Genomic DNA, 22,185 nt, shown 5'->3' with positions numbered 1-22,185 from the left:
TACAGATTGCCCAAATCTTCAGCGTGTGTGTGTTCTCAGTTGCTCAGTTGTGTCTGACTCTTTTGCAGCTCCATGGACTGTAGCCCACCAGACTCCTCTGTTTGTGGAATTTCCCAAGCAAGAATACTGGAGTGGGTTGCCATTTCCTTCTCCGGGGGATCTTCCCGACCCAGGGATTGAACCTGTGTCTCTTGTGTCTTCTGCATGGGCAGGTGGATTCTTTACCACCTTGCCACTTGGAAAGCCCAACTTTTAGCTTACAAATCGGTGAATTTTAACAAGTGCACCATCTATGCAGCTACTCCCCAGAATCACAGGAAGGGAACTTGTAGAACCTCAGGAGCTTCCCCGCTGTGCCCCTTCCCTATAAACACCGGCCTCCAGCAGTAACCTCTGTTCTGATTCCTTTCACCATGACGAGCAGTCCTTGTTCTTGAACTTTATATAAATGGAATCGTGCAGCCTGCATTCTTTGTGTACATGTGTTGTGGCTTCTGCTTGATCTGTGTCTGTGAGGCTCATTCAGGTCGAAGGGAGCAGTCATTCGTTCTTTTTCACGTCTGTATAATATCTCTTTGTGTTAAAGCAGCATTGTTTTCCTTTTTCCTTGTGGATGGACAGTTAGGTTGTTTCTGGTGTGGGGCTCTACGAATACTGTGATTAAGAACATTTCTTGGGCATGCCTTTTGGTGGACTTCAGCACCTGTTCTGGGTTATACTCAGAGGTGGACTTGCTAAATTGAAAGGTTTGACGTGTTTCATTTTTGTAGACATGTCCAAACAGCTTTCGAAAGAGTCCTCACTCACACTCCTGCCCTCGATGGATAAGATGAGCCCAGACTCCACTGTGTTCCTCGTGAGACCCCCAAGCGCAGAATCCACCTGTCTCTTCGACTCGCCCTTAGTCGCCTAGGAGAACCGGTGCTCTGGCTGCTCGAGTTTCAGTCGCTCTCTCTTGTCTCTCATCCTCTGCATCTCCTATTCCCTCTGCCTGGAGCACTGTTCTTTGCAGCCCTGCCATCTCATTCGACCTCACTTCCCTTCATCTTACCTCTTTCGAGACGCCTCCTCTGATCCCCAGCCTTCATTCAGGGCCCTCCATGGGCTTCCTTGCTGCTGGGACTGGCCAGGTCATACCTGTGGCCACTCTGGGCTGTAGCTGCCCAGGTTAGTCCTCTCCAAGTGGGGGATCTGGTGTGAGTGAGGCCTTTGTATACAGGACTTCTGGGGGGATGCTGCTATGGTGATGTTGAACTCCTACAGGGTTTAGAGGCTGAGGCCAGAGACCTCTCCCAGGCCCCTCTGTTCTTCAGCTGTGAGATCTTAGGCTAGTCACTACCTTCCTGAGGCTGTTTCCTCAGCTGCAAAGTTGGCATCAAACCTGACTTGAGTCAGAGACACACTGAAAGAACCTACCAGCTAATGGTCAGGAAATGCTTTTGTAAACTGGTAAGTGGCATTTAAGCATGCACACAGAATCTTGATGTTCACTAATTGTTTTGGGGTTGATTGAGAAGGGAAACTGCAGAGAGCTGGCCAGGAATCCTTCTGTCCCCTCAAAACACAGGAGGATGTAGAGATAAAAGATATTGGGTGGTTTTGGTCATGAGTGGTGAGCTATGGGATCCCACCAAAGACCCAGAATCCCAGAACTTCTCCAGCGCCCGAGTCTTACTGAAGGTTTGGTTCATGGAAATCTTACCTGCTAAGCTCTTGGAGCAGAGGTTCTTAAAGTGTGATTTCTGGGTGCCAGCTTCATCATCACCTGGGGATGGACTAGAAATGCTGGTTATCAGGCCCCACCCCAGGCTGCTATATCAGAGACCCTGGGCATGGGGCCCCACAGGGTTGGCAACCCTGGCACTACAGGAAGGGAAACTCACAGACTCTCCTCTCATTCTTGGAATCATTGGAAATTATGGATCCAGTTACTGCGGGCTGATTCACCCGGCTCCCCTGAGATTCCCGGGGCCCCAGACCTGTGCTTAGAAGGCTGGGCAGGTTGAGGCAGGCCCCGCAACCTGGCCCTCTGGTCTGTGTGAGGCACTGGGCTTCGGTGGAGACTGACCACAGAGCTGAGCTAGGAGAGACGCTGCTATCAGATGCAGGGTTTGTGGGCAGAGGACCGACGTAGGCGGACAGGTTTTTATTTATTCATGTAGACACAGACGTGATGCTCAGATCCACAGGATTGTGCTGGTTTGCACAGTCAGCTCATCAGAATCACTTCTCACTGCTTCTGCAGATTTGCAGGAGAGGAGTGTCAGAGGGGAGGTGCAAGGACCAGCTAAGGCAGGGACTGGGATTCCTGAAAGGTCATGGAAGCAAAGTGCAATAGCCCTGGGGGACGTGGCCTGAGAAGCCGCTTAAAATGTGACCAGTTTCTGCTCTTGTCCAAGCTCCCATCACTTGGGCCTGGACCGAGACAGCTTCCTAAATGACTTCTTGACTTGTTCTTGCTTCCCATTCCAGCCTCCTCTCCATAGGCCGCCAGAGTGATGCTCTTAACTCTGAGTTGGCCATCTGCCATAGTTGTGTTGAAGTCCAGATCTTGGTGCAACAAAGACCATCCAACATCTGGCGCTTGCCTTCTGCCCATCCTCTGCTCCTGCAAAACCAAACTGCTCAGGTGTTTTGTACACACTGGTCCCTGGTCATTCTCTTCTCTGGCTACTGTGGCTGGTGAACTCCTGTTCATCCTTCAGAACCCAATTCACATTCTCACCTCCTCATGCAGCTGCCGCTCTGAGGAAAATTACTACCCTTGACCAGAGACACACAACCACGTCCAGAGGGTGTGGCCCATCACAGACAAAAGTGGAGAGTTCCCTGGTGGATCAAGGGATGGAGAAACACACACACACCCGCTCCCCTCTCTCCTTCCATCTCCGAGTGTTGGAGTAGCCCATCTCCGTGCAAGAAAACACTGTGTTGTCACAAACCATTGTCAAGAGTTGAAAGTCAAAATTTCTAAAACCTGCTTCCAAGTGTCCAGATAGGAAGATTTCAGCTAAGAATGGCTTTGAATAGGGCCGTCTTAATTTCAAGCCAACATATGCTGTCATAGCAGATTCCAAAAAGTCTCAGAAGCATTTCCCAGTTTAGACTTAATTCTGGTCCTGTGTAGTAGTTTACTTGTGTGTGAGCATGAGATACATGCCACTGATTTCCCCGGGGCCTAATGAAGCATCTCTGAGCAGAGAGACTGCTTTGCCTTTGCAAGGCCAAGAGATTCCTACATCCAGAGGTCTCCTGATGCTGGTAGTTTCAGACTGACCCAGAGTACTGCCTGGGAGAGCACCTATGTAGCCTTTAAAGCTTAGCTTCTCCAGACATCACCTCCTCTGGGAACCTTCCTTTATTTTCCCCCAGTCGAGGGAATGAGGAGCCTACTGCAGCCGGAGATGGTAGCTTGGACTTCCTTGCTTTTAGACCATGAGCTCCTGGAGGGCGGGGATGCTGAGTTTTCATCCTGTGAGTTCTTGTGTCTAACACAGTGCCAGGCACAGAGTTAATATTCACGGCTTGTTGAATGAATGAAAGATTCCTCATTGATTGATTAATCTGGATTTGAGGGAGTCCCTGACCCCAACCTGATTCTCTGTGCTTTGCACTCATCTTCTTATTTCATGTTTTCATTTCCTGTTTCTCTTCTGCTCTTGACTAGCCCAACTAATCTCTAAGCACTGCCCTGAACTCCTGAACCAAAGTGACTGCTACTTTCTATTTGAAACACCAGAAGGAAAGTTATTGAGCTCACCAAAATTTCCATCAAGAGGAGTTCGGATCGTCAGAAGATAAGCTTTGGTTATCTAGGACTTGTGTGACTTGGGATAGTTTTGTCCTGATGACCTCTCTAAATGCTGTTCTTTGAAATGATTCAGTAAGGTTGCAGGTGGAACATGAACTCGCATCTAAGACTTCAGGTCCTTACTTGTTTGCATCTCCAGCATGTCAGTTAATCAGAAGTCTGACATCTAAGCTTGATTCTTCATCTTTGGCCTGGACCAGGTCCCCATCTATAAGATGCTCTTGGTGGCTTGGGACTGGGAGTGGGTCCTTGGCAAAGGCTTCTTGGCACATACAAGCTCCATTTTATTCTGAGAGCACCTTGAGATGGTCTATCCAAAATGCCAGCCTCTTATTAAGGCCTCACTCAACCAGGAAATTAGTGAAGGGGGTCCTGGCAGCAGGGGCACATGATGAGACCCTTCCTCCTTCTCTCCCTGTGCTCACGGCACCAGGAAGTACCAGTTCAGGACCCTGGGATGGGCTCCCGCACCCACGTCTGCCTATCGGGAGGGGATGACGAAATTGATTCCCCAAACCTTTTCCCTGAAGTCTCTTACGTCTCCTGAATTGGCAGGCAGTTTCTTTACCACTGGCACCACCTGGGAAGCCCACCATATATTTTAATTCCTATTAATTTTAGAAAATGCGATTATAGAGTATTTCAAGCATTCACCAAAGTAGAAAGACTAGGACGGTGCACCCTTCACCCTTTGCAGCTTCAGCACTAATCCAGCTGCGACCTCCCGTGTGTCACCCTGGGCCCCGAGCCCGCCTCCCCCACCGGCCCTGATGGTTTTAAAGCAAATCCCAGACCTCAGATCATTTTATCCACAGATGTTTTAGTCGAGAACTCCAAAAGAAACATTTTTAAACCATAGCAATGGCAACATCATCACACCTGACAAGTCAAACAAAATCCGTTTAATATTGTCGATACCACGAGCGCTGAGATTTCCCTGATTGTCTCCGTGCACGGCTTTGGTTTTGCTTTCTGCCATTGTTGTTCAAGTTGGGATCCAAACAGGGGCTCCCATTGCACCTGGTTGCTCTGTCTTCCAGGTCTCTTCTAATTAGAGATGCTTTAAGGCAGAGATGTGAGAATCCTTTTCATTATTATTATTATTGTTATTTTTATTGGAGTATAGATGCTTTACACCGTTGTGTTGGTTTCTGCTGTACAGCAAAGTGAATCAGCTATGCATGTTCCAATATCCCCTCTGGATTTCCTTCCCATTTAGGTCACTACAGAGCATTGAGAGTTCCCTGTGCTGTAGAGTACGTTCTCATTAGTTACCTGTTTTCTACGTAGGAGAGTTTATCTGTCCGTTCCAACCTCCCAGTTCATCCCACCCCTCCCTTCCCTGCCTTGTTATCTGTAAGTTTGTTCTCTGCATCTGGGTCTCTGTGAGGTTTGGACATTCTGGAAGGGTTTAGAGGGGTCAGTCCACTCCAGCCCCACTGACCACCTTCCCTGCCCCTCCAGCCACAGCCCGGCCCCCGGCGCGAGCTCCCTGGCATTGGCTGCACCGCTTCCTTCTGCTTCCATCTGTCCCTCCACCTCCTCAACAAGCGCCTTCTTGTCCTGCCTTTACTTCCCTGTGTCCTCAACATCCCCCAGGAGTCCGTGGTACTGACCTTGATACAGGGATAACAGTGATGAATCTCACCGAAAAGATACTACATGCCCAACCTGTGTCAGAATCCATGTGCACCAATGTGTGTGTATGCATGTGGGTGTGTGTGTGATCATATACATTTGCTACCCTCTGTTGCCTCAGGTCTGAACTGAGATGTCACCTTTTCGATAAGCCTTCCCTAGCCAGGGTTTCTGGAACTCAGCACTAGGGATATCTTGGAACGGATCACTCTACGCCATGAGGGGCCGTACTGTGCATCAGAGGAGGTTTAACAGCCTCCCTGGTCTCTGCCTGCCAGATGCCTGTGGCACCCTCCTCCGAGTTGTGATGATCAAAAACTAGGAATTGCCAAATGTCCCCTGGGGTCAGAATTGTGCCAGAGTGAGGACTACTGATTGAAATTTTAATTGGGAGAATTAAAATACTACCACTTTTCATCTATTTCACTCACAGACTCCTTCTCCCTTCCCCTTTCGTGTTTTATTTTTCTCTTTGGCCCTTATACCCTTCTACCAGACTAGACATTTTGTGTATTTATTCCCTTGGTTGTTAACCTCTCCATATCAGACGTGCAGGTGTCACGCATCTGGGGCTTTTGTTGGCATCATTTGCAAGATACCCACCTATGCTGTTTCCCCAGGGCCTGGAGCACTGTCTGGCCCATAGGAGGGGTCAGTAATTGTTTGTTGAATGAAAAAGTGATGGTCTTATAAAAATATTGTGAGACACACCCAGTCAGGGGCTCCCCCACCAGTAGTCACAGGTTTGGAGGCGTCCTTCCGAGGCAGCGTGCTGGGACCAGCTCCCTGGGGCTCAGGACACGCTTCCCTCCTAACCAGTGATCAGGGCCATGTGCCCTGGTGTCTAGGAACCAACAGGAAATGGCATGTGGCAGCCGCTGCTGAACAGAGATGCAGGCAGCTCCCCAGGGGGTATGTTTGCTGACCATGTGATGGCATGATGACAGCTAATCATGGTCCATGCCTGCCAAGCATGGGCAGGGGTGGCAATTAAAATATCGGCTGATTTCAGTGTCCCAGATGCCACGTAGCCTTGGGAAGCTTAAAAGGTGTGGTTAGTGCAGTGTGGGTCTGATGGGCGGGCAGGGAGGAGAGAAAGAAAACAGACGTTTCCAAGCAGAGCAATGGGGAGAAAAAGACCAGAGGAGGGAGAGGGGACTGGGGCTGTGCAGAGCTCTGAGAGCTAAGCATTTCCAGGAGGAAGCAAGCTCAAGCCAAAAGCAGAGGGCGGGGACTACACTGCAAATGCAGGGATGAGAAATGATAATAACTGGGAAATAGAAAGACTGCAGTCATGGATGGAGTGAAACTGATCGCTAAGCCAGAGCCCAGGTCATGAACCTATGAAGATAACAGGGCAAAACTCTTCCTTGTCTTTCTCTGCCACAAACACACACAGAAAGAAAAAGAAGTAAAACAACTCTCAAACCATATGGGCAAAGAATTTGTTTTTTATTTATCAGCCAAAGTAGGGGAAAGGTTCAAGATTGGTCAGCTGAGCGGGGTTCAGAGTGAGAGTCTGAGTGCAAGCTGGACTGGATGGAAGATGGCTCCATAGAAAGCCTTTGAAAGGGCTACGCAGTCACTGATTGTCAGGCTGGCTCTGGCAAACAGAGCTTTGTAGCTGTTGGTATTATTGTTGACCTAAGGTGTGTAGTCAGAGTGGAGACCAGGTAGGTGAGAACAGAGGCGGTGTTTGTAGAACCGCAGGTCAAATGTCCACTCACAGTTATCCATCCTGTCCCAGGCTGATAGTCAAAATTATTAAATTCCCTGGATGCAGCCGTGAGTGTACAGATGCACCGAGTATGTGATTGTTACTGATCCATCCCAAACACCACTGAGCCTTTCGGAGCCTTTCTTGAATGCTCTTGTAGTTCGTGGATTCTTGTTTATTTAGTAATGAGCCAAGGCTCAGCGGTAAAGAATTTGCCTGCCAGTGCAGGAGATGTGGGTTCAAACCCTGTGTCAGGAAGATCCCCTGGAGGAGGAGATAGCAACCCACTCCAGTATTCTTGCCTGGGAAATCCCATAGACAGAGTAGCCTGGTGGGCTACAGTCCACAGGGTCTCAAAAGAGTCAGACACATTTTAGCAACTAAACAACAGCAACAACATATCTGATAAGGGACTTGCCTCAAAATGTCCCCTTGTGTCTCAATAGTAAAATGACAAACAACCCAAATAAAAATGAGCAAAGTTAGTCCTTAGGGAAATGAAATAGAAAGTGCTTCACAAGCACTAGATGGCTTAAACCAGTAAGACAGACAATAACAAGTGTTGACAAGAACGTGGAGAAACTAGAACTTTTATATGCTGTTGTGCGAATGTAGGGGATGGTGCAGCTGCTTTATAAAGCATTCTGGCAATCCCTCAAAATATCAGTTACCATATAATCCAGCAATTCCACTCATAGCTGTATTTCCAAGATAAATGAAAACATCTATCCACACAGAAACTTGTACATGGATGTTCATAACAGCATTGCAGAATTATTCAAAAACTGGAAACAACCCAACTGTCCATCAACATGGAATGGATAAATGAAATGCTGTATATCTGTACTATGGAATATTATTCAGCAATAAAAAGGAATGAGGCCCTGGTTCATGCTGTAACATGAATGAACCTCAAAAACATTATAATAAGCAAAAGAAGCAAGTCACAAAAGGCCACATAATCTAAGACTCCATTTATGTGAAATGTCTCAAGTTAAGGGAGGTAGAAAGTAGATTAAAGTTTGCCTGAGGCTGGAGAGGAAGGTGGAGAGTTTAGTAGTATTAGCTGTTGTTTTGCTAAGAGTTGGACACGACTGAGCAACTTCATTTTCACTCTTAACTTTCATGCATTGGAGAAGGAAATGGCAACCCACTCCAGTGTTCTTGCCTGGAGAATCCCAGGGACAGGGGAGCCTGGTTGGCTGCCGTCTCTGGGGTCGCACAGAGTCGGACACGACTGAAGCGACTTAGCAGCAGCAGCAGCAGCTGTTGTTTAGTTGCTAAGTTTTGTCTGACTCTTTTGCAACCCCATGGAATGTAGTATGCTAGCCTCCTCTGTCTGTAGGATTTCCCAGGCAAGAATACTGGAGTGGGTTGCCATTTCCTTCTCCAGAGGATCTTCCTGACCCAGGGGTCAAACTTACATCTCCTGTATTGACAGGCGGATTCTTTACCACTTAACCAGGGAAGGGAGGTATGGGGAGTATAGAATGATTTCTAATGAGTATGGGATTTCCTCTGAAGCAAGTATTCTGAAATTAAATTGTGGCGACATTTACACAACTCTGCATATGCTAAAACCCGCAGACCTGTACTTTTAATAGGAATATAGAATGTAAATTGTGTCTTAAAGAAAAAAAGTGATGATCTAGCAAGTATAAGGGGGAATTAATAATTTTTCATTGACTTACCAGGGAAACACTGAGTTAGGTGTCAATGATAGGGAGATGGTCAATAAAGATAGCATTTGACCGGACTGTGGTTTGGCAAAGAGATGTGGTACTTTGTTGAGGGAGGGTCCCCACTGACGGCCTGAGTCCTGGGCTTGGCCCTCCCGGCTGGCTGTTTGACCCTGCCCAGGTCATCATCCTCCTTAGGTTTTGTTTTCTTCTTCATAAAATAGGAACCTGTGTTGGGGAAATGTGAGCTGCTCTAGCAGATAAGCCCGTGCATCATAGCGGTTTCATGGAGCAGAAGTTAATTTCTCACTCATGCCAAGTCATACAGCCCTCCAGCCAGTAGATGGGATGGGAGAGCTGGGATAGGAGTACATGACAGGGTGGAAGACCAAGCCAGAAAGTGACATGGACACTTCCACCCCATCCATTGACTAGACCTCTTCACATGACCCCAGCTAGATGCAGGGGTCAGAGGATGCAATCACCTCCCAGGAGTGTCTTCACATTTTGGGGTGGGAGCCTGAAGCTTGGTGGGCAGGCAGCTGGGCTTAGGGCTGCAGGAGGGGAGCCTGGGAGTCAAGAGGCCACGTCATTGTCCAATGGGACCATGAGTACAGACCGTGTGCTGAGTTGAAAGGCACCATATGAACCCAAAGTACTATAGGCTTTATCACGAATCACAGGCTGGGATGAAGACCTTTCAGTTCTGCTGTGGGTCAGGCCATCTGGGAGATCTGGGAATTGGGGAAGCATATGTTTATATGAACACCTGTGAACCCCAAAATCAAAAGACAGTGGAGCTGCTCGCTTCCTCCGCTTCATTCAGGTCTGAAGCCAAGGAGCAGCTCTGACCCTCCGTCCCACACGGTCCTGCTGTCTCAGGCCCAGATGGTGGCTTCTCCTCTGGCCTGCATGTGAGCTGGGTTTCACCGGGAGATGGCTCGCAGCTGCCGAGAGGATTGTGTTGTGAGACTGTTGCTATAGAGAGAATCTGATTACATTCAAACTTAAGTTCATTCAACCAGAGTGTTATTTTTCCTCAAGGCTGGAGAATGTCACCGGGAGGCCCTCCTTCCCTCTATCTGCTTCAGGCTACTGGAAGGCCAGTATTCCACAGGGCTGTGTCTGAGCATGAAAAGAATGCCTTGTTCCTTCTGATCCCAGCCAGCTGCTTGACATATGATTCACTGGGAGCAAAAAATGAGAAACTGATATGGTAGGAGCAGTGGCAGATGGCTGCAGGCAGGAGGTCTGATTTGCAGGTAGTGACTTTCTCCTCTTACCCACACTCGCAGGGGCCACAGCTCAGCCCAGTGGGTTTCAGTGAGGGTCCTCTAGAGAAACGGAACCCACAGGTTGCACATACTTGTGCTGTCACTTCAGTCATGTCCAGCTCTTTGTGACCCCATGGACTGTAGCCCACCAAGCTCCTCTGTCCATGGGATTCTTCAGGCAAGAATACTGGAGTGGGTTGTCATGCCTTTCTTCAAGGGATTTTTTCTTGACCTAGGGATCAAACCTGTCTGTTATGTCTCCTGCATTGGCACCTGGGTTCTTTACCTCTTGCAGCACCTGGAGATCCCATGTGTATACACAGATTTATTTTAAAGAATTGGCTCATGTGCTTATGGAGGCTGGCAAGTCCAAAATCTCCATCAGGCTGGAGACATGCAGAAGAGTCTCAGCTCAAGTCCAGAGGCCATCTGTTGGCAGAATTCCTTCTTACTCAGGGGAGGTCAGTTTCTGTTCTGGCCCACCCTTCAACTGATTGGGTGAGGCCCACCCACCTTATGGAGGGCAATCTGTTTTACTCAAAGTCTATTGATTTAAATGTTAATCTCATTCCCAAAAAACAAGCCTTCACAGAAACATCCAGAATGATGTTTGACTAAATATCTGGGTACATGGCCCAGTCAAGTTGACACATAAAATTAACCATCACACCAGGTTTTATTACAAACATGCTCACAGAGGTGGTGAGCTGACCGGCCAAAGTGCTTTGACATGGGAACCTTGGCTGTGGATCTTGCCTCCTGAATATCCTAAGAATGCAACTGTAACCTCTTTGAGCCTCTGTGATCTTGTAAAAATACCAGCCACTTATTGAACCACTTCTTTAACTGAGGATGGTGGATTCATGATTCTCCCCAAGTTTAAAGACAGGGTATTTAGGGGACCGGCCCAAGGCTGTACAGCTGCTTAGTGAGGAGTGGAGCCCGCCAGGTCTGGCCTCCCAGCTCACAGTCTGCCCACCGTTGGGCACTAGGCTGGGGAAAAGGATCAATTAAGTAGGTGCTGCTGCTAAGTCACTTCAGTCATGTCCAACTCTGTGTGACCCCAGAGACGGCAGCCCACCAGGCTCCCCCATCCCTGGGATTCTCCAGGCAAGAACACTGGAGTGGGTTGCCATTTCCTTCTCCAATGCATGAAAGTGAAAAGTGAAAGGGAAGTTGCTCAGTCGTGTCCGACTCCCAGTGACCCCATGGACTGCAGCCCACCAGGCTCCTCTGTCCATGAGATTTTCCAGGCAAGAGTACTGGAGTGGGGTGCCATTGCCTTCAAAACCAAGCACAAAGCTGGCCCCTGTCTGGCTGGAGCTTGGTTAGTAACAGGTTTCTTTTCAGAAGGCCCCTTTAGGGGTGGTGATATTCAGTCTGGACTTGGAGAGTCTAAGGCTGTACTGGTGGGGGTGACAACCTTCTTACTGGGTGTCTGCTGTGCCAGCCATTTGTCTTCATTCTTCCCAGACACTTGCTCATTCACTTCTCATGGCAACCCCACGAGATGACTGTGGAGATGATCCCTAGGCCTGCATCCCACCTCCCAGAAGGACCAGCCATGTGGCCTGGGTCACATCCCCTGACTTCCTAAGTCCGACTTCCTCCTCCAGAAAATGATGAGAAAATCTAGAAAACAGCCCCTACCTGGAACCTAGTGAGGTTGGATCAGATCATATCTCTGAAACCTGTAGCACAGGGCCTGCCTGGCACACAGCAAGAGCTTGAGAGATCATTTTCTATTTTTACGAGCCATGTAATAAATGCCAAGTGGATATCTCTTGGCTGATTCTCTGCTTGTTCTAGATCATTTTTCAGGTCATAGCTTGCTGAGCTGTCCTATTATCACCGGAATATATTTGTCTTTTGTGGAGGGAAATACAGTGACCTGTCCAGTGAGCAGAACAGCTGGGGAAAGGCTAGATAGATGTTTGGTAGCCAGGCTGAAAACTGGGTCAACCACAGGGCTGATACAGACCCTGAGAAAACGGTCAACAGAGCCCCCAGAGTTGGCTCTGAGAGTGGCTTTAATGCTTTTGAACAGGTGATGACACTTGATGGCTGGTGCCCCGCTTGAGGTGGGGAGACACGTGGAGAGTTCAGCTTGATTTCCCAGGATGATCGGGAATGCAGATGCAGACACTGGCCCGGCCCTGGTGCCTGCCATCCTCTCCTGCGCCCTGAGCTGAGCTACGGCTCGGAGGAGGAGTTCCCAGGAAAGGCATCTGAGAGAGGGAGCTTCCTGCAAGTTGTCAGGATTCATTGCCTATCAGAACGCAGTTGATGGTTGCTTTCAGAGGCCTGAGCAGTGAGGGGACACTGATGGCTTCCAGGTTCTTGCTGTGGGTGGGAGATGGGCTGTAGGTTGTGTCCCCTGGGGGGTGGAGGAGCCAGCATACCTGCCATCAGCCTTGGATGGCCGGGGTGGGCGAGCCACCCTGCCCAATAGCAATGATGTGGTTTGTGGTGTCCCACTGCGCAGGTCTCAAGACCCTGGTGACTCTCAGACTGTAGAGAGGAAAAGATGGCGCGGTGGTTCACAGTGAAAGGGGATGCTGTTGGGTACAGTCCGTGCTCATTATCCCAGGATTCCGTATTTGCAGCTCGCCTCATCCCGCATGTTATTTGTGATCCCCAAATCAGTTCTTACGCAGTCATTTGCAGACATGTCAGAGTGACGGAAGATTTGAGTATCTAACTCACAAGTTCCAGCAGAGACAGAACAAAGTGATGACTGTCTTCTTGTTTCAAGTCTCTTACTGTCCACAAGTGTTCTTTCAAGGTCTTGTTAGTGCCATGCTTTTAGCAATTTTCTGCTTTTTCTTGGTAATCTCGCTATTTAAAATGGCCCCTGCACACAGCACTGAAGTTCAGGAAGGCTGTGATGTGCCCTACAGAAAAAGTACATACATTAGATAAGCTTTGTTCAGGCTTGAGTCACAGTGCTATTGGCCCAGAGTTCGATGTTGATGAGTCAATGATGTATATTAACTATAGGGTGTTCAGACAGAAACACACATAAAACAAGGTATCTGTTGATCAGTTGACAAAAAATGTGTCCATGAGTAGGAACCCAAACTCATGTTTCCCATAGGAGGAGTAATTCAACTTTTGCTAATTCAGTGTTTGTGGTGACTTCCTAGAATGGAACTACTGTGAATAATGAGAATCAACTATATTGCCTTTGATCAATAGGAATAAGCCTAATCACATCATCACTCAAGATCTAATGCAGTCACCTCTTCCACGAAGCCTCCCATGGTCTCTCCAGCCTCCAAAGATCCTTTTCTGACCCCATCTTGCCCAAATGTATTACATTTACCGTGGATTTGACATGCGACATTGACTGCAAGATATTAGTCATTTTCCCCACATTTATCTTACTGAGTGACAATGGCATGAACTCCTTAAAAGCTGGCACTGTGTCTGTTATAACTCTTTGGACTCTACTCATAGTACTGTGTATTTGATTCTTTTTGCAAATATTTGATTGATTAGTTTGATTTGCATGTTGGATTTTTATGGAGAAATAAATGCAAGGTTGACTGAAGGAAGGAAGAAGTGATGTGCACACTGAATGCCAGGCACCCATGGGAGGCAGAGATGATGAGAGAGTCACAGGACACAGGCCTGGGTGCTGCAGTCGTGGGAAGCAAAGAGGAGGCTCCCCCCATTCTAGGGTGGGCAGGGCAGGCCAGGAGAATTTGACGAGTGGGTGGAGGAGGGCAGGAAGGGTGTTCCAGGCAGTGCAAAACCCATATGTGCAAAGGCCCAGAGGCAGGTGAGCAGGCATGTTAGGGGGCAGTGAGAGGAGAGAGAGAGAGGAGTGGAGGGGACAGGTGGGTGGGCCAGGCCCCCACGGCCTTGGGTCTGCATGCTGAGGAGTCCTGCATTAGGAAGGGCCACTGGGAGGTCAAGCACTCAGGGGGTTGTGGTTAAATGTGACGCTTTCATCCTCCATTCTCTCAGCAGCACACACACATAATTTGGAATGGGTGTCGCCCCGTGCTGGTCACTGGGTCAGAGGACAGAGGCCCTGTCCTCTGGGTCAGTGCCGGGGCCCTCAGGGAGCTCAGGCCCAGGAGGGCGAGATGCAAACACGTCAACTCCTTCCGCAGCCCCACCAGCGGGGCCTAAACCAGATCCTCAAGCAGGTCAAGATTGTGCCTTTCTGTCCGCTCCCAGCAGCTCCGTGGGAAACCGCGGCCCTGCCCTCTCGCTTCCTCCCAGATGATTCTTGAAACCCCAGAGGGTCTGGGCAGAGGTAGGCGTGGAGCAGGCTCCCAGGTCCTGCGAAGGACACGCTCTGGCAGCCCCCAGGCTGGCCCACACTGCCCTCCCTCCCTGCTCTGGTCAAGCCTGACTGCGGGCAGCCGGGGGACGCCCATCATCCGAGCTCCCAGGCTGGGCCTGCGTCACAGCCACACAAGGTCGCCTCCCTCCATCCTGCCCCAGGAGGAGCTCTCCGGGTCCAGCTCCTTTCCCAGCCCCTTGGGCCTCTGTCTGTGCTTCTGGGTCCAGCAGCGACCCCTGAACACACCTGCAAACACACCCATCACAGACACACACACACACCAACAGAAACACACACATGCATACACACTCACAGACACGCACACCACAGACACATACACATGCAGACACACTCACAGACACACACACCACAGACACACACATGCAGACACACTCACAAACACACCACAGAAACACACACATGCAGACACACAGACACACACATCACACACACACATGCAGACACACTCACAGACACACACATCACACACACACATGCATACACACTCACAGACACACACATCACACACACACATGCAGACACACTCACAGACACACACATCACACACACATGCAGACACACTCACAGACACACACATCACACACACACATGCAGACACACTCACAGACACACACATCACACACACACATGCAGACACACTCACAGACACACACATCACACACACACATGCAGACACACTCACAGACACACACATCACACACACACATGCAGACACACTCACAGACACACACCACAGACACACACACATGCAGACACTCACAGACACAGACACACACACCACAGACACACACATGCAGACACACTCAAAGACACACACCGCAGACACACACACATACGTACACACAGACACAGACACACACCACAGACAGACACACATACATACATACTCACAGACACACACATATATACACACTCACAGACACACATATCACAGACACACATGCATACACAGACACAGACACACACATACATATACACTCACAGACACAGGCATATACCACAGACACACACACATGCGTACACACTCACAGACACACACAGTAGACATACACACATACATACACACTCACAGATATACTCCACAAACACACACACATGCATACACAGACTTGCACATCAGAGACACATACATGTATACACACTCACACAGACACACATACCACAGACACACATATACGCACACACACTCACAGACACAGACACATACACACTCACAGACAGACACACACACCACAGACACACACACATGCATACACACACAGACACACACCATAGACACTCACACACATACATACACAGTCACAGACACACACACATACATATACACTCACAGACACACACACATACACACTCACAGACACAGACACACATCATAGACACACACATGCATACACACTCACACACACACATACACTCACAGACACAAACACACACCACACAGACACCCTACATGTACTATTAATACATAAACCATACACAAAAATACAAACATACTGTACACACCACCCAAACACATTACCACCCCCCACACACATACTACACACACATCATATACAAACACACACACTGTACACAAACATCCACACACATCACATACCCTCACTACCTGTACACAGCCAACATGCCACACACACTGCATATACGCACACACAGGCACATCACATGTATTACACAACCAGACACACAAAACACCCAGACGGGGCACATCCTCTCCACACGCGCCACACAGGTACTGCACACACAGCACACACCCTCACCCGCACACCACACACACGTTACCACTCCCCACACCATGTACCACACACACCCTATACAAACACACATGCTCAACACAAACACCCACATGTATCACATACCCCACACACACCTGTACACACACACCCCACACGTAACACACACTGCATACTTGTACACACCGCACACCCCTTACACACATCATACGCCCATACAAACACACGTGCCCCTACACCACGCCCACACACCATGCACAAATACATACATACTACACACACCACCCCCCCACCCCACATACACGCATAGTATACACACACACGCACACATGAGATGCTCTGTTACCTGGTGCTCGGGGCCAGGCCCCACATGCTCCCTGTCTGCCCAGACGTGTTTCCTCCCAGCACTGTCTTTTTTGTCTCTCGGGTCTACATTCCAGGTCCCTTGGCTGGAGGCTCCCGTCAGCACTTGTCAAGATCAGCTGCACAGGCATGCCCCATGCCAGGCTTGACATCACGCCTTCCCTCCACAGGAGACTCTTTGCGGGCATCCAGTGAACCATGCACGCTTCCTTCCCTCTTCTCTGGGCATGAGCCTATCCCCAGAATCTTCCTCATCCCACAGACATAGAGACCAGGCTGGCTTCCCCCTAGCCCTTTATCTTAGAGCCTTCTGTTTAGGAAAGATGGGAACGTGGCTCCTCCTGTCAGAACATGGTTGTCAAGGAAACACCAGGCTTCCTTGGAGTTCTAGCAAAGGAGGGAGGATCTTCTGCAGCTCTTGGGGCAGCGTGACTGTTAGAACAGGAGACACAGCTACAACTGAAGGCACACCCGTGGCACGACTGCCATGTGCCGGCTTTATAATTCTTACCACGACATGCCCCACACACCAGGGCCACCGGTATTACTTCAGTCATTGCACGGGTGGGCAGGATGGATCTCAGAGCGTCTGTTAGTTTGTTAGTGTTGCCTAACAGAGTACCACAGATTGGTGCTTTAACAGCAGAAACATATTTGCTCACCGCTCTGGAGACCAAGTCCAAGATCAGGGTTGGTTCCTCCTGAGATCCCTGAGGGCCGGATCTGTTCCTTGGGTGTGGACGGCCGTCTTCTCCCTGTGTCTTCACGTGGTCTTCCCCGTGTGTGTCTAAGGACCCCAGTCCTCTTGGGTTTGGACCCACCCTAATGACACTTACTTCTTGAAAGGAAAGTTATGACCAACCTAGATAGCATATTGAAAAGCAGAGACATTACTTTGCCAACAAAGGTCCATCTAGTCAAGGCTATGGTTTTTCCAGTGGTCATGTATGGATGTGAGAGTTGGACTGTGAAGAAAGCTGAGCGCCAAAGAAGTGATGCTTTTGAACTGTGGTGTTGGAGAAGACTATTGAGAGTCCCTTGGACTGCAAGGAGATCCAACAAGTCCATTCTAAAGGAGATCAGTCCTGGGTGTTCTTTGGAAGGAATGATGCTAAAGCTGAAACTCCAATACTTTGGCCACCTCATGCGAAGAGTTGACTCATTGGAAAACACTCTGATGCTGGAAGGGATTGGGGTCAGGAGGAGAAGGGGACGACAGAGGATGAGATGGCTGGATGGCATCACTGACGCGATGGACGTGAGTCTGAGTGAACTCCGGGAGTTGGTGATGGACAGGGAGGCCTGGTGTCTGCGATTCATGGGGTCACAAAGAGTCGGACACGACTGAACGACTGAACTGAACTGACAGATTCTTTGGCCAACTCAAAAACTGTGACCAGAGAGGATCAGAACAAGGTGGCTCCACAGCCCTTATAGCCATGTGGCAGGGGCAGGGGGAGCGAGGGGGCAGTCTCCTAAAGACAGAGTTTGGAGGCACCATTGTTGAGAAAATTAAACAAGATGATGGTGAGGACTCAGCCGACTGCCTGACTCCAGAAATGTTAGCTCTTTTCTCCCTCACCCGCCCGTGAAGTAATGCTAGTGAATTGGAAGAGAGTAATTTGAATTAATGAGGTGTGTGCCAATATTTTAAACACTTAAGCACATAGTTACTCTATTAGCAAAACATTTTCAGTGGCTCCTGCTGGGTCTTTGTCAATGAATGGATGCCTTATTTACAGTTGGCATCCTTCACAACCAAGAGAATGACTTAGAATCTATTACTTGAGTAAGATAGAGAGGGAAAAGCGAATAAAAGTGGTAACAAGTAGCTCCTCGTCTAGACACAGCTGGCAGCAGGTCCCGACAATTGTTTCATTGGGTGAGCAAAGTATAAATCATCCGTTTTCCTCTTGCCTCTGCCTTGGTTTACTTCTCAGATTCTAATTGGCATCCTGCAACCCAGAATGAAAGAGCGCATGTTCTAATTCAAGGAAATCCACAGGAATAATGGCCTTGTTGTGTATTTAGTCCAAAGGAACCCCTTGGGTGGCATTCATGGCTCTCTCCCCCAGCCCGCCCCCCCCACACTTTGTAAAATAATTTTATGTATTGTTTATTGGCTGCGCTGGGTCTTCTTTGCCGTGCAGGCTTTTCTCTAGTTGTGGCAGCGGGTCTGTTCTCTCGTTGTGATGTGAGGGCTTCTCCTTGCTGCGACTTCTCTTGTTGCGGAGTGGGGGGCTCCGTAGTTGCTGTTCCGGGCTCTAGAGCACAAGCTCAGCAGTTGAGGTGCACAGGCTTAGTTGCTCCGCTGCCCGTGGAATCTTCTCGGACCAGGGATGGAACCCGTGCCTCCTGCACTGGCAGGCGAGTTCTCCACCACTGAGCCACCAGGGAAGCCCACCGTCCCCGTTTTTGCCCTGCTTCCCCCTGCCAAGGAGCTGGGGGCCGACGGGTCTCAGAACCTACCCTTTGTTATGAGTCAGGCTCCAGGCTTCTCTGTCCTCCTGCAGGGAAGGCCCCTCCTCCCCCTTCCCTTTCTGCTGACCTTGGACCTCGAAGTTCCTGCTTCGGCTCCACTCCTACCTGGGAAGTTTCTGAGTGGATGCTGCCTCCGGCGTGAGAGCCCTTCTCCTGGCATTGAGTTTTTCCTGTGCCTGTGTGCTCGGTGGGGTGCTGGCCAAGCCCCATCTGTTTTCCCTCCTGTCGACACAGACGCCCATTATGCGTCCAGCGCATTGTTCGGTTTTATTCTGAAATGAATACGTGAAGGAAAGTCTAGCCAGGAGCCACCTGCTCATTTCAGTGTCGTGAGTGACATTTAAATGAGATGCATGGGAAGAGAGGTGTTGGGTCCTCACTGGGTACATGCCACCACATGCCACATGCCCGCCTGGGAGCACGGCAGGTGAAGTGTGCTCTAGGGCTTTCCGAGGGAGTCACCAAACTCATCAAGAAAATGTTTTCTAAGCATGAAGCCCGGCAGTACTCTGCTGAATCACAAAGATCCTGGTTGCCATTTCCTCAGGCAAGATGCACTGTGGCTGACTAGGAGAGAGCTCTTTCCTGCTAAGCACTCGTGAACCAGGCTGTGCTCTTTCGTCAGTCGGACTTGGTTTAATATGGTGTGGGAGCTCCGTGAGGACCTTCCAGACTGGTGTGGAGGAGCGGGTGGTGGGGACTCAGTGGAGGGTGTCTGCGGGAAGGAAGGTCTCGGGGCCTCACTCCCCTGAAGTCCAGCTATGTAACCTCTGTACATCCCTTGGTCCAGAGCCTGGGCTCTGGAGCCTGACCTCTGGGGCCCAGATTGCAGTTCTGCCCACTTGTCAGCTGTGTGACTGAAGGCAACTTACTTACCCTCTCTGTGCCTCAGTTTTCTCATTTGTAAAATGGGGAGAGTTGTAGTGTTTGCCTCAGGCTTCCCTGGTGGCTCAGCTGGTAAAGAATCTGCCTGCAAAGCATGAGACCTGGGTTCGATTCCTGGGTTGGGAAGATCCCCTGGAGAAGGGAAAGGCTACCCACTCCAGTATTCTGGCCTAGAGAACTCCATGGACTTATATAATCCATGGGGTCGCAAAGAGCTGGACCCGACTGAGCGACTTTCACTTACTTACTTGCCTCATGGGATTAAAAGACTTGAGCTTAAAATAAGTCATTTAGGTGAAGTGCAGAGAATAGTACAATCAGTTCTGCTATAACATATGTACTCCTGAACAATAGTGTCCTAATGCATAGCACAGGGGACTATATTTCAATATCCTGAGATAAACCATAATGGAAAAGAATATAAAAAAAAATATATATATATATATATATATATATGTATGTATAACTGAGTCACTTTGCTGTATGGCAGACAGTAACACGACATTGTAAATCAAATATACTTTAGTTTAAAAAAACACTAAAAGAATCGGCCATAATATACACTCATCCCCTCTGTTTTGGGCTTTTTCCCATTTAGATCACCACAGTGCATTAGGAAGAGTTCTCTGTGCTACACAATAGGTTCTCATTAGTTGTGTATTTTGATGTACAGTAGAAACTAATGCAACATTGTAAAGCGAATATACTCCAATCAAAATTAATTTTTTAAAAGATACACCAGAAAAACCACTAAAACACATAAGTACTCCTAAAAGTCTCCAACTAATAAGAAAATAGAAATGAGGGGAAATAGGACTAGAGGCATGTCTTGGAAAGTTTGGGCTGCTGGAGAAAAATGCCAGAGGCTGGGGGACTTATAAACAACAGGGATTCGTTTCTCACGGTTCTGGAGGCCGGAAGTCTGAGGTCAGGGTGCCAGCAGATTGGCGTCCGGTGAGGCCTCTTCCTCCTGTTGCTCGGATGGCCGTCTTCTCGCCGTGTACTCACAGGGTCTCGCCCTGTGCATGCGCTCCCCTTGTCTCTGTGTGTCCAAACCTCCTGTTCTTAGGACACCAGTCAGATTGGATCAGGGTCCCCCTTCTGGCCTCCTTTTAACTTAATCACCTCTTGAAGGACCCCGTCTCCAAATATGGTCACATGTGGAGTTATGGGGGGTTTAGGACTTGAATATATGAATTTTGTGGGGGGACCCAAGTCAGCCCATCGCAGGTTGTAGCGTTAGAGGTGATCGGCGTGGCTCATGATACACTTGGTGGCCCAAGGGAGCTGGTAGATGTTTGAAGTGTGCACACAAGAACGTGTGTGTGTGTGTGTTGTGTAGTTGTACGTGGCTCTATTTGGCTGCGATGAACTGGTTGTAGCTTTCTCTATACATTCAGCATTTCTCAAAGACAAAATTGTGCATCAGCAAATGCAGAATTCAGATTGTGCTCAGATTGTCCCCTAACATGTCTGCTGCACTGGGACTGAGCTGTGTTTCTAACAAGCCTTGTAGCAGAACCATCTGTCCTGCTGCATGGTATGTGCTATAGGCTGCTCCTCTTTAGGGGTGGCTGTGGCTCCCGGGTCTCAGTGCCAGGGCTGTCCAAGCATGGCATCCTCACAGCTGTTCCACAAGTGGGAAAGGACAGCTGTGACCATCATCCCCATTGTGTAGATGGAAAAACTAAGACCCAGAACTTGAGACCTGCCCAGTGGCAGTGCTGCCAGAAACAGGAATCCACTCTCTCTGTCTCTGTCTCCTCAAATCTGCCCCTGTGACAGCGTCAGCCTGCAGCGGGGATGTTCCGTGTGCAGATCCCAGGCTCCTTCGTTGCCATCTGGGTCCTGTCCATCAGAGCCTGGGCCTGGGCAGCTGTGTTAACAGACTCGTGATCGTGACTTGACCAGGCAAGTCAGGTGACACTGTCCTACATCTCCCAGCATGTAGATGAGACTCGATCCACGATTGTAGTAGTGATTTAAAAAAAAAAGTGTAGAAACCGGCATTTTCCATGTGTGTGGGACCTCCTTCTGAAGGTGGGCCTGGCTCATCCCCACGCTGACCTCTGCTCCTGAGAGGTAGGGTGGCCCAGTGCAGAGGGCTCGGGCCATGGAGTTGAAGCCTGGATTCTTCTTGCTCCCACACTTGCGAGACCCTGGGCAACTCACAGCCTGGAAAGGTAGGTGCTGTGGGTCCCATTTTACAGATGTGGAAACTGAGGTGCCCATGAGAGTGTATCTGAAACGCCCTCCACTTTGTTGTTTCCAGTGTGGGTGGCTGGAGGT

At 49.3% G+C, this 22,185-nt stretch overlaps 1 protein-coding gene across 1 annotated transcript in view; it reads left to right on the top strand.

The window, feature by feature from the left end:
- The window catches only part of CLMN (calmin), a 112,336-nt gene that overhangs the window by 34,037 nt on the left and 56,114 nt on the right, over positions 1 to 22,185 (top strand).

The sequence above is a fragment of the Bos mutus genome, chromosome 21 (assembly GCF_027580195.1).
Source record: "Bos mutus isolate GX-2022 chromosome 21, NWIPB_WYAK_1.1, whole genome shotgun sequence".
NCBI lineage: Eukaryota > Metazoa > Chordata > Mammalia > Artiodactyla > Bovidae > Bos > Bos mutus.
This window is presented reverse-complemented; position numbering and strand designations above follow the sequence as displayed.